Source organism: Danio rerio, chromosome 22 (genome assembly GCF_052040795.2).
Source record: "Danio rerio strain M-AB ecotype USA chromosome 22, GRCz13ab, whole genome shotgun sequence".
In the NCBI taxonomy this organism is placed as follows: domain Eukaryota; kingdom Metazoa; phylum Chordata; class Actinopteri; order Cypriniformes; family Danionidae; genus Danio; species Danio rerio.
This window is the reverse complement of record NC_141042.1, coordinates 29,105,358-29,116,198: the sequence shown is the minus strand read 5'-3', so window position 1 is coordinate 29,116,198 and position 10,841 is coordinate 29,105,358. Positions and strand designations below refer to the sequence as shown.

The 10,841-nt window shown below is 35.1% G+C and overlaps 1 long non-coding RNA gene across 1 annotated transcript; it reads right to left on the bottom strand.

Moving 5' to 3' along the window:
* Window positions 1-807: 807 nt before the first annotated feature.
* Window positions 808-8,952, bottom strand: LOC147838558 (uncharacterized). The gene is made up of 4 exons (XR_015522203.1): window positions 8,625-8,952; window positions 2,191-4,171; window positions 1,569-2,001; window positions 808-1,196 (listed from the first exon to the last, which is right to left on the bottom strand). It is a non-coding gene; the product is annotated as an uncharacterized LOC147838558 (long non-coding RNA).
* Window positions 8,953-10,841: the final 1,889 nt, after the last annotated feature.

Sequence of the window (10,841 nt, the reverse complement as noted above, 5' to 3'; positions counted from 1 at the left end):
CAACGTCCAATTCAGAAAGTGATAAAAACAGATCCAGCCACTTAAAAGCATTTTCTTTTTGTTTTAGACAACATTTCTTGCACTGTGAAATATGTTTAAGAAAGTTGCAAGTGAAAATCTATGTCTCTGACTGAGTTTGCATTACTGCTTATTTTGACCTCTGCTGGCTGAGAAAAGCTCATTTTCAACGTCCAATACAGAATGTGATAAAACCAGATCCAGCCACTAAAATGCATCATTCTTTTTGTTTTAGACAAAATTTCATGCACTGTTAAACATGTTAAAGCAAGTTGCAAGTGAAAATCTATGTCTCTGACTGAGTTTGCATTACTGCTTATTTTGACCTATGCTGGCTGAGAAAAGCTCATTTTCAACGTCCAATACAGAATGTGATAAAACCAGATCCAGCCACTAAAATGCATCATTCTTTTTGTTTTAGACAACATTTCATGCACTGTTAAACATGTCAAAGCAAGTTGCAAGTGAAAATCTATGTCTCTGACTGAGTTTGCATTACTGCCTATTTTGACCTCTGCTGGCTGAGAAAAGCTCATTTTCAATGTTCAATTCAGAAAGTGATAAAAACAGATCCAGCCACTAAAAAGCATTTTCTTTTTGTTTTAGACAACATTTATGCACTGTTAAATTTGTTTAAGAAAGTTGCAAGTGAAAATCTATGTCTCTGACTGAGTTTGCATTACTGCTTATTTTGACCTCTGCTGGCTGAGAAAAGCTCATTTTCAACGTCCAATACAGAATGTGATAAAACCAGATCCAGCCACTAAAATGCATTATTCTTTTTGTTTTAGACAACATTTCATGCACTGTTAAACATGTTAAAGCAAGTTGCAAGGGAAAATATATGTCTCTGACTGAGTTTGCATTACTGCTTATTTTTACCTCTGCTGGCTGAGAAAAGCTCATTTTCAACGTCCAATACAGAATGTGATAAAACCAGATCCAGCCACTAAAATGCATCATTCTTTTTGTTTTAGACAACATTTCATGCACTGTTAAACTTGATTAAGCAAGTTGCAAGTGAAAATCTATGTCTCTGACTGAGTTTGCATTACTGCTTATTTTGACCTCTGCTGGCTGAGAAAAGTTCATTTTCAACGTCCAATACAGAATGTGATAAAACCAGATCCTGCCACTAAAATGCATCATTCTTTTTGTTTTAGACAAAATTTCATGCACTGTTAAACATGTTAAAGCAAGTTGCAAGTGAAAATCTATGTCTTTGACTGAGTTTGCATTACTGCTTATTTTGACCTCTGCTGGCTGAGAAAAGCTCATTTTCAACGTCCAATACAGAATGTGATAAAACCAGATCCAGCAACTAAAATGCATCATTCATTTTGTTGTAGACAACATTTCTTGCACTGTTAAACATGTCAAAGCAAGTTGCAAGGGAAAATCTATGTCTCTGACTGAGTTTGCATTACTGCTTATTTTGACCTCTGCTAGCTGAGAAAAGCTCATTTTCAACGTTCAATTCAGAAAGTGATAAAACCAGATCCAGCCACTAAAAAGCATTTTCTTTTTGTTTTAGACAACATTTTATGCACTGTTAAATATGTTTAAGAAAGTTGCAAGTGAAAATCTATGTCTCTGACTGAGTTTGCATTACTGCTTATTTTGACCTCTGCTGGCTGAGAAAAGCTCATTTTCCGCGTCCAATACCGAATGTGATAAAACCAGATCCAGCCACTAAAATGCATTATTCTTTTTGTTTTAGACAACTTTTCATGCACTGTTAAACATGTTAAAGCAAGTCGCAAGGGAAAATCTATGTCTCTGACTGAGTTTGCATTACTGCTTATTTTTACCTCTGCTGGCTGAGAAAAGCTCATTTTCAACATCCAATACAGAATGTGATAAAACCAGATCCAGCCACTAAAATGCATCATTCTTTTTGTTTTAGACAACATTTCATGCACTGTTAAACTTGATTAAGCAAGTTGCAAGTGAAAATCTATGTCTCTGACTGAGTTTGCATTACTGCTTATTTTGACCTCTGCTGGCTGAGAAAAGTTCATTTTCAACGTCCAATACAGAATGTGATAAAACCAGATCCTGCCACTAAAATGCATCATTCTTTTTGTTTTAGACAACATTTTATGCACTGTTAAACATGTTTAAGCAAGTTGCAAGTGAAAATCTATGTCTCTGACTGTGTTTGCCCTTTACTGCTTATTTTGACCTCTGCTGGCTGAGAAAAGCTCATTTTCAACGCTCAATTCAGAAAGTGATAAAAACAGATCCACCCACTAAAAGCATTTTCTTTTTGTTTTAGACAACATTTCATGCACTGTTAAATATGTTTAAGAAAGTTGCAAGTGAAAATCTATGTCTCTGATTGAGTTTGCATTACTGCCTATTTTGACCTCTGCTGGCTGAGAAAAGCTAATTTTCAACGTCCAATACAGAATGTGATAAAACCAGATCCAGCCACTAAAATGCATCATTCTTTTTGTTTTAGACAACAATTCATGCACTGTTAAACATGTTAAAGCAAGTTGCAAGGGAAAATCTATGTCTCTGACTGAGTTTGCAATACTGCTTATTTTGACCTCTGCTGGCTGAGAAAAGCTCATTTTTAACGTCCAATACAGAATGTGATAAAACCAGATCCAACCACTAAAATGCATAATTCTTTTTGTTTTAGACAACAATTCATGCACTGTTAAACTTGATTAAGCAAGTTCCAAGTGAAAATCTATGTCTCTGACTGAGTTTGCATTACTGCTTATTTTGACCTCTGCTGGCTGAGAAAAGCTCATTTTCAACGTCCAATACAGAATTTGATAAAACTGGATCCAGCCACTAAAATGCATCATTCTTTTTGTTTTAGACAAAATTTCATGCACTGTTAAACATGTTAAAGCAAGTTGCAAGTGAAAATCTATGTCTCTGACTGAGTTTGCATTACTGCTTATTTTGACCTCTGCTGGCTGAGAAAAGCTCATTTTCAACGTCCAATACAGAATGTGATAAAAACAGATCCAGCCATAAAATGCATCATTCTTTTTTGTTTTAGACAACAATTCATGCACTGTTAAACATGTTAAAGCAAGTTGCAAGTGAAAATCTATGTCTCTGACTGAGTTTGCATTACTGTGATTTGACCTCTCTGCTGGCTGAGCAAAGCTCATTTTCAACGTCCTATTCAGAAAGTGATAAAAACAGATCCAGCCATAAAATGCATCATTCTTTTTTGTTTTAGACAACAATTCATGCACTGTTAAACATGTTAAAGCAAGTTGTAAGTGAAAATCTATGTCTCTGACAGAGTTTGCATTACTGTGATTTGACCTCTCTGCTGGCTGAGATAAGCTCATTTTCAACGTCCAATTCAGAAAGTGATAAAAACAGATCCAGCCATAAAATGCATCATTCTTTTTTGTTTTAGACAACAATTCATGCACTGTTAAACATGTTAAAGCAAGTTGCAAGTGAAAATCTATGTCTCTGACTGAGTTTGCATTACTGTGATTTGACCTCTCTGCTGGCTGAGCAAAGCTCATTTTCAACGTCCTATTCAGAAAGTGATAAAAACAGATCCAGCCATAAAATGCATCATTCTTTTTTGTTTTAGACAACATTTCATGCACTGTTAAACATGTTAAAGCAAGTTGCAAGTGAAAATCTATGTTTCTGACTGAGTTTGCATTACTGTGATTTGACCTCTCTGCTGGCTGAGATAAGCTCATTTTCAACGTCCAATTCAGAAAGTGATAAAAACAGATCCAGCCATAAAATGCATCATTCTTTTTTGTTTTAGACAACAATTCATGCACTGTTAAACATGTTAAAGCAAGTTGCAAGTGAAAATCTATGTCTCTGACTGAGTTTGCATTACTGTTATTTGACCTCTCTGCTGGTTGAGCAAAGCTCATTTTCAACGTCCAATACAGAATGTGATAAATCCAGATCCAGCCACTAAAATGCATCATTCTTTTTGTTTTAGACAACATTTCATGCACTGTTAAACATGTCAAAGCAAGTTGCAAGTGAAAATCTATGTCTCTGACTGAGTTTGCATTACTGCTTATTTTGACCTCTGCTGGCTGAGAAAAGCTAATTTTCAACGTCCAATACAGAATGTGATAAAACCAGAACCAGCCACTAAAATGCATCATTCTTTTTGTTTTAGACAACATTTCATGCACTGTTAAACATGTTAAAGCAAGTTGCAAGGGAAAATCTATGTCTCTGACTGAGTTTGCATTACTGCTTATTTTGACCTCTGCTGGCTGAGAAAAGCTCATTTTCAACGTCCAATACAGAATGTGATAAAACCAGATCCAGCCACTAAAATGCATCATTCTTTTTGTTTTAGACAACATTTCATGCACTGTTAAACATGTTAAAGCAAGTTGCAAGGGAAAATCTATGTCTCTGACTGAGTTTGCATTACTGCTTATTTTGACCTCTGCTGGCTGAGAAAAGCTCATTTTCAATGTTCAATTCAGAAAGGGATAACACCAGATCCAGCCACTAAAAAGCATTTTCTTTTTGTTTTAGACAACATTTTATGCACTGTTAAATATGTTTAAGAAAGTTGCAAGTGAAAATCTATGTCTCTGACTGAGTTTGCATTACTGCTTATTTTGACCTCTGCTGGCTGAGAAAAGCTCATTTTCAACGTCCAATACAGAATGTGATAAAACCAGATCCAGCCACTAAAATGCATCATTCTTTTTGTTTTAGACAACATTTCATGCACTGTTAAACATGTTAAAGCAAGTTGCAAGTGAAAATCTATGTCTCTGACTGAGTTTGCATTACTGCTTATTTTGACCTCTGCTGGCTGAGAAAAGCTCATTTTCAACGTCCAATACAGAATGTGATAAATCCAGATCCAGCCACTAAAATGCATCATTCTTTTTGTTTTAGACAACATTTCATGCACTGTTAAACATGTTAAAGCAAGTTGCAAGTAAAAATCTATGTCTCTGACTGAGTTTGCATTACTGCTTATTTTGACCTCTGCTGGCTGAGAAAAGCTCATTTTCAACGTTCAATTCAGAAAGTGATAAAAACAGATCCAGCCACTTAAAAGCATTTTCTTTTTGTTTTAGACAACATTTCTTGCACAGTTAAATATGTTTAAGAAAGTTGCAAGTGAAAATCTATCTCTGACTGAGTTTGCATTACTGCTTATTTTGACCTCTGCTGGCTGAGAAAAGTTCATTTTCAACGTCCAATACAGAATGTGATAAAACCAGATCCTACCACTAAAATGCATCATTCTTTTTGTTTTAGACAACATTTCATTCACTGTTAAACATGTTAAAGCAAGTTGCAAGTGAAAATCTATGTCTCTGACTGAGTTTGCATTACTGCTTATTTTGACCTCTGCTGGCTGAGAAAAGCTCATTTTCAACGTCCAATACAGAATGTGATAAAACCAGATCCAGCAACTAAAATGCATCATTCTTTTTGTTGTAGACAACATTTCATGCACTGTTAAACATGTCAAAGCAAGTTGCAAGTGAAAATCTATGTCTCTGACTGAGTTTGCATTACTGCTTATTTTGAACTCTGCTGGCTGAGAAAAGCTCATTTTCAACGTTCAATTCAGAAAGTGATAAAAACAGATCCAGCCACTTAAAAGCATTTTCTTTTTGTTTTAGACAACATTTCTTGCACTGTGAAATATGTTTAAGAAAGTTGCAAGTGAAAATCTATGTCTCTGACTGAGTTTGCATTACTGCTTATTTTGACCTCTGCTGGCTGAGAAAAGCTCATTTTCAACGTCCAATACAGAATGTGATAAAACCAGATCCAGCCACTAAAATGCATCATTCTTTTTGTTTTAGACAAAATTTCATGCACTGTTAAACATGTTAAAGCAAGTTGCAAGTGAAAATCTATGTCTCTGACTGAGTTTGCATTACTGCTTATTTTGACCTCTGCTGGCTGAGAAAAGCTCATTTTCAACGTCCAATACAGAATGTGATAAAACCAGATCCAGCCACTAAAATGCATCATTCTTTTTGTTTTAGACAACATTTCATGCACTGTTAAACATGTCAAAGCAAGTTGCAAGTGAAAATCTATGTCTCTGACTGAGTTTGCATTACTGCTTATTTTGACCTCAGCTGGCTGAGAAAAGCTCATTTTCAACGTTCAATTCGGAAAGTGATAACAACAGATCCAGCCACTTAAAAGCATTTTCTTTTTGTTTTAGACAACATTTCTTACACTGTTAAATATGTTTAGGAAAGTTGCAAGTGAAAATCTATGTCTCTGACTGAGTTTGCACTACTGCTTATTTTGACCTCTGCTGGCTGAGAAAAGCTCATTTTCAATGTTCAATTCAGAAAGGGATAAAACCAGATCCAGCCACTAAAAAGCATTTTCTTTTTGTTTTAGACGACATTTTATGCACTGTTAAATATGTTTAAGAAAGTTGCAAGTGAAAATCTATGTCTCTGACTGAGTTTGCATTACTGCTTATTTTGACGTCTGCTGGCTGAGAAAAGCTCATTTTCAACGTCCAATACAGAATGTGATAAAAACAGATCCAGCCACAAAAATGCATCATTCTGTTTGTTTTAGACAACATTTCATGCACTGTTAAACATGTTAAAGCAAGTTGCAAGTGAAAATCTATGTCTCTGACTGAGTTTGCATTACTGCTTATTTTGACCTCTGCTGGCTGAGAAAAGCTAATTTTAAACGTCCAATACAAAATGTCATAAAACCAGATCCAGCCACTAAAATGCATCATTCTTTTTGTTTTAGACAACATTTCATGCACTGTTAAACATGTTAAAGCAAGTTGCAAGGGAAAATCTATGTCTCTGACTGAGTTTGCATTACTGCTTATTTTGACCTCTGCTGGCTGAGAAAAGCTCATTTTCAATGTTCAATTCAGAAATGGATAACACCAGATCCAGCCACTAAAAAGCATTTTCTTTTTGTTTTAGACAACATTTTATGCACTGTTAAATATGTTTAAGAAAGTTGCAAGTGAAAATCTATGTCTCTGACTGAGTTTGCATTACTGCTTATTTTGACCTCTGCTGGCTGAGAAAAGCTCATTTTCAACGTTCAATTCAGAAAGTGATAAAAACAGATCCAGCCACTTAAAAGCATTTTCTTTTTGTTTTAGACAACATTTCTTGCACAGTTAAATATGTTTAAGAAAGTTGCAAGTGAAAATCTATGTCTCTGACTGAGTTTGCATTACTGCTTATTTTGACCTCTGCTGGCTGAGAAAAGTTCATTTTCAACGTCCAATACAGAATGTGATAAAACCAGATCCTACCACTAAAATGCATCATTCTTTTTGTTTTAGACAACATTTCATTCACTGTTAAACATGTTAAAGCAAGTTGCAAGTGAAAATCTATGTCTCTGACTGAGTTTGCATTACTGCTTATTTTGACCTCTGCTGGCTGAGAAAAGCTCATTTTCAACGTCCAATACAGAATGTGATAAAACCAGATCCAGCAACTAAAATGCATCATTCTTTTTGTTGTAGACAACATTTCATGCACTGTTAAACATGTCAAAGCAAGTTGCAAGTGAAAATCTATGTCTCTGACTGAGTTTGCATTACTGCTTATTTTGAACTCTGCTGGCTGAGAAAAGCTCATTTTCAACGTTCAATTCAGAAAGTGATAAAAACAGATCCAGCCACTTAAAAGCATTTTCTTTTTGTTTTAGACAACATTTCTTGCACTGTGAAATATGTTTAAGAAAGTTGCAAGTGAAAATCTATGTCTCTGACTGAGTTTGCATTACTGCTTATTTTGACCTTTGCTGGCTGAGAAAAGCTCATTTTCAACGTCCAATACAGAATGTGATAAAACCAGATCCAGCCACTAAAATGCATCATTCTTTTTGTTTTAGACAAAATTTCATGCACTGTTAAACATGTTAAAGCAAGTTGCAAGTGAAAATCTATGTCTCTGACTGAGTTTGCATTACTGCTTATTTTGACCTCTGCTGGCTGAGAAAAGTTCATTTTCAACGTCCAATACAGAATGTGATAAAATCAGATCCAGCCACTAAAATGCATCATTCTTTTTGTTTTAGACAACATTTCATACACTGTTAAACATGTCAAAGCAAGTTGCAAGTGAAAATCTATGTCTCTGACTGAGTTTGCATTACTGCTTATTTTGACCTCAGCTGGCTGAGAAAAGCTCATTTTCAACGTTCAATTCGGAAAGTGATAACAACAGATCCAGCCACTTAAAAGCATTTTCTTTTTGTTTTAGACAACATTTCTTACACTGTTAAATATGTTTAGGAAAGTTGCATGTGAAAATCTATGTCTCTTACTGAGTTTGCATTACTGCTTATTTTGACCTCTGCTGGCTGAGAAAAGCTCATTTTCAATGTTCAATTCAGAAAGGGATAAAACCAGATCCAGCCACTAAAAAGCATTTTCTTTTTGTTTTAGACAACATTTTATGCACTGTTAAATATGTTTAAGAAAGTTGCAAGTGAAAATCTATGTCTCTGACTGAGTTTGCATTACTGCTTATTTTGACGTCTGCTGGCTGAGAAAAGCTCATTTTCAACGTCCAATACAGAATGTGATAAAAACAGATCCAGCCACAAAAATGCATCATTCTGTTTGTTTTAGACAACATTTCATGCACTGTTAAACATGTTAAAGCAAGTTGCAAGTGAAAATCTATGTCTCTGACTGAGTTTGCATTACTGCTTATTTTGACCTCTGCTGGCTGAGAAAAGCTCATTTTCAACGTCCAATACAGAATGTGATAAATCCAGATCCAGCCACTAAAATGCATCATTATTTTTGTTTTAGACAACATTTCATGCACTGTTAAACATGTTAAAGCAAGTTGCAAGTGAAAATCTATGTCTCTGACTGAGTTTGCATTACTGCTTATTTTGACCTCTGCTGGCTGAGAAAAGCTCATTTTCAACGTCCAATACAGAATGTGATAAAACTGGATCCAGCCACTAAAATGCATCATTCTTTTTGTTTTAGACAAAATTTCATGCACTGTTAAACATGTTAAAGCAAGTTGCAAGTGAAAATCTATGTCTCTGACTGAGTTTGCATTACTGCTTATTTTGACCTCTGCTGGCTGAGAAAAGCTCATTTTCAACGTCCAATACAGAATGTGATAAAAACAGATCCAGCCATAAAATGCATCATTCTTTTTTGTTTTAGACAACAATTCATGCACTGTTAAACATGTTAAAGCAAGTTGCAAGTGAAAATCTATGTCTCTGACTGAGTTTGCATTACTGTGATTTGACCTCTCTGCTGGCTGAGCAAAGCTCATTTTCAACGTCCTATTCAGAAAGTGATAAAAACAGATCCAGCCATAAAATGCATCATTCTTTTTTGTTTTAGACAACAATTCATGCACTGTTAAACATGTTAAAGCAAGTTGTAAGTGAAAATCTATGTCTCTGACAGAGTTTGCATTACTGTGATTTGACCTCTCTGCTGGCTGAGATAAGCTCATTTTCAACGTCCAATTCAGAAAGTGATAAAAACAGATCCAGCCACTTAAAAGCATTTTCTTTTTGTTTTAGACAACATTTCTTGCACTGTGAAATATGTTTAAGAAAGTTGCAAGTGAAAATCTATGTCTCTGACTGAGTTTGCATTACTGCTTATTTTGACCTCTGCTGGCTGAGAAAAGCTCATTTTCAACGTCCAATACAGAATGTGATAAAACCAGATCCAGCCACTAAAATGCATCATTCTTTTTGTTTTAGACAAAATTTCATGCACTGTTAAACATGTTAAAGCAAGTTGCAAGTGAAAATCTATGTCTCTGACTGAGTTTGCATTACTGCTTATTTTGACCTCTGCTGGCTGAGAAAAGCTCATTTTCAACGTCCAATACAGAATGTGATAAAACCAGATCCAGCCACTAAAATGCATCATTCTTTTTGTTTTAGACAACATTTCATGCACTGTTAAACATGTCAAAGCAAGTTGCAAGTGAAAATCTATGTCTCTGACTGAGTTTGCATTACTGCTTATTTTGACCTCAGCTGGCTGAGAAAAGCTCATTTTCATCGTTCAATTCGGAAAGTGATAACAACAGATCCAGCCACTTAAAAGCATTTTCTTTTTGTTTTAGACAACATTTCTTACACTGTTAAATATGTTTAGGAAAGTTGCAAGTGAAAATCTATGTCTCTGACTGAGTTTGCACTACTGCTTATTTTGACCTCTGCTGGCTGAGAAAAGCTCATTTTCAATGTTCAATTCAGAAAGGGATAAAACCAGATCCAGCCACTAAAAAGCATTTTCTTTTTGTTTTAGACGACATTTTATGCACTGTTAAATATGTTTAAGAAAGTTGCAAGTGAAAATCTATGTCTCTGACTGAGTTTGCATTACTGCTTATTTTGACGTCTGCTGGCTGAGAAAAGCTCATTTTCAACGTCCAATACAGAATGTGATAAAAACAGATCCAGCCACAAAAATGCATCATTCTGTTTGTTTTAGACAACATTTCATGCACTGTTAAACATGTTAAAGCAAGTTGCAAGGGAAAATCTATGTCTCTGACTGAGTTTGCATTACTGCTTATTTTGACCTCTGCTGGCTGAGAAAAGCTCATTTTCAATGTTCAATTCAGAAATGGATAACACCAGATCCAGCCACTAAAAAGCATTTTCTTTTTGTTTTAGACAACATTTTATGCACTGTTAAATATGTTTAAGAAAGTTGCAAGTGAAAATCTATGTCTCTGACTGAGTTTGCATTACTGCTTATTTTGACCTCTGCTGGCTGAGAAAAGCTCATTTTCAACGTCCAATACAGAATGTGATAAAACCAGATCCAGCCACTAAAATGCATCATTCTTTTTGTTTTAGACAAC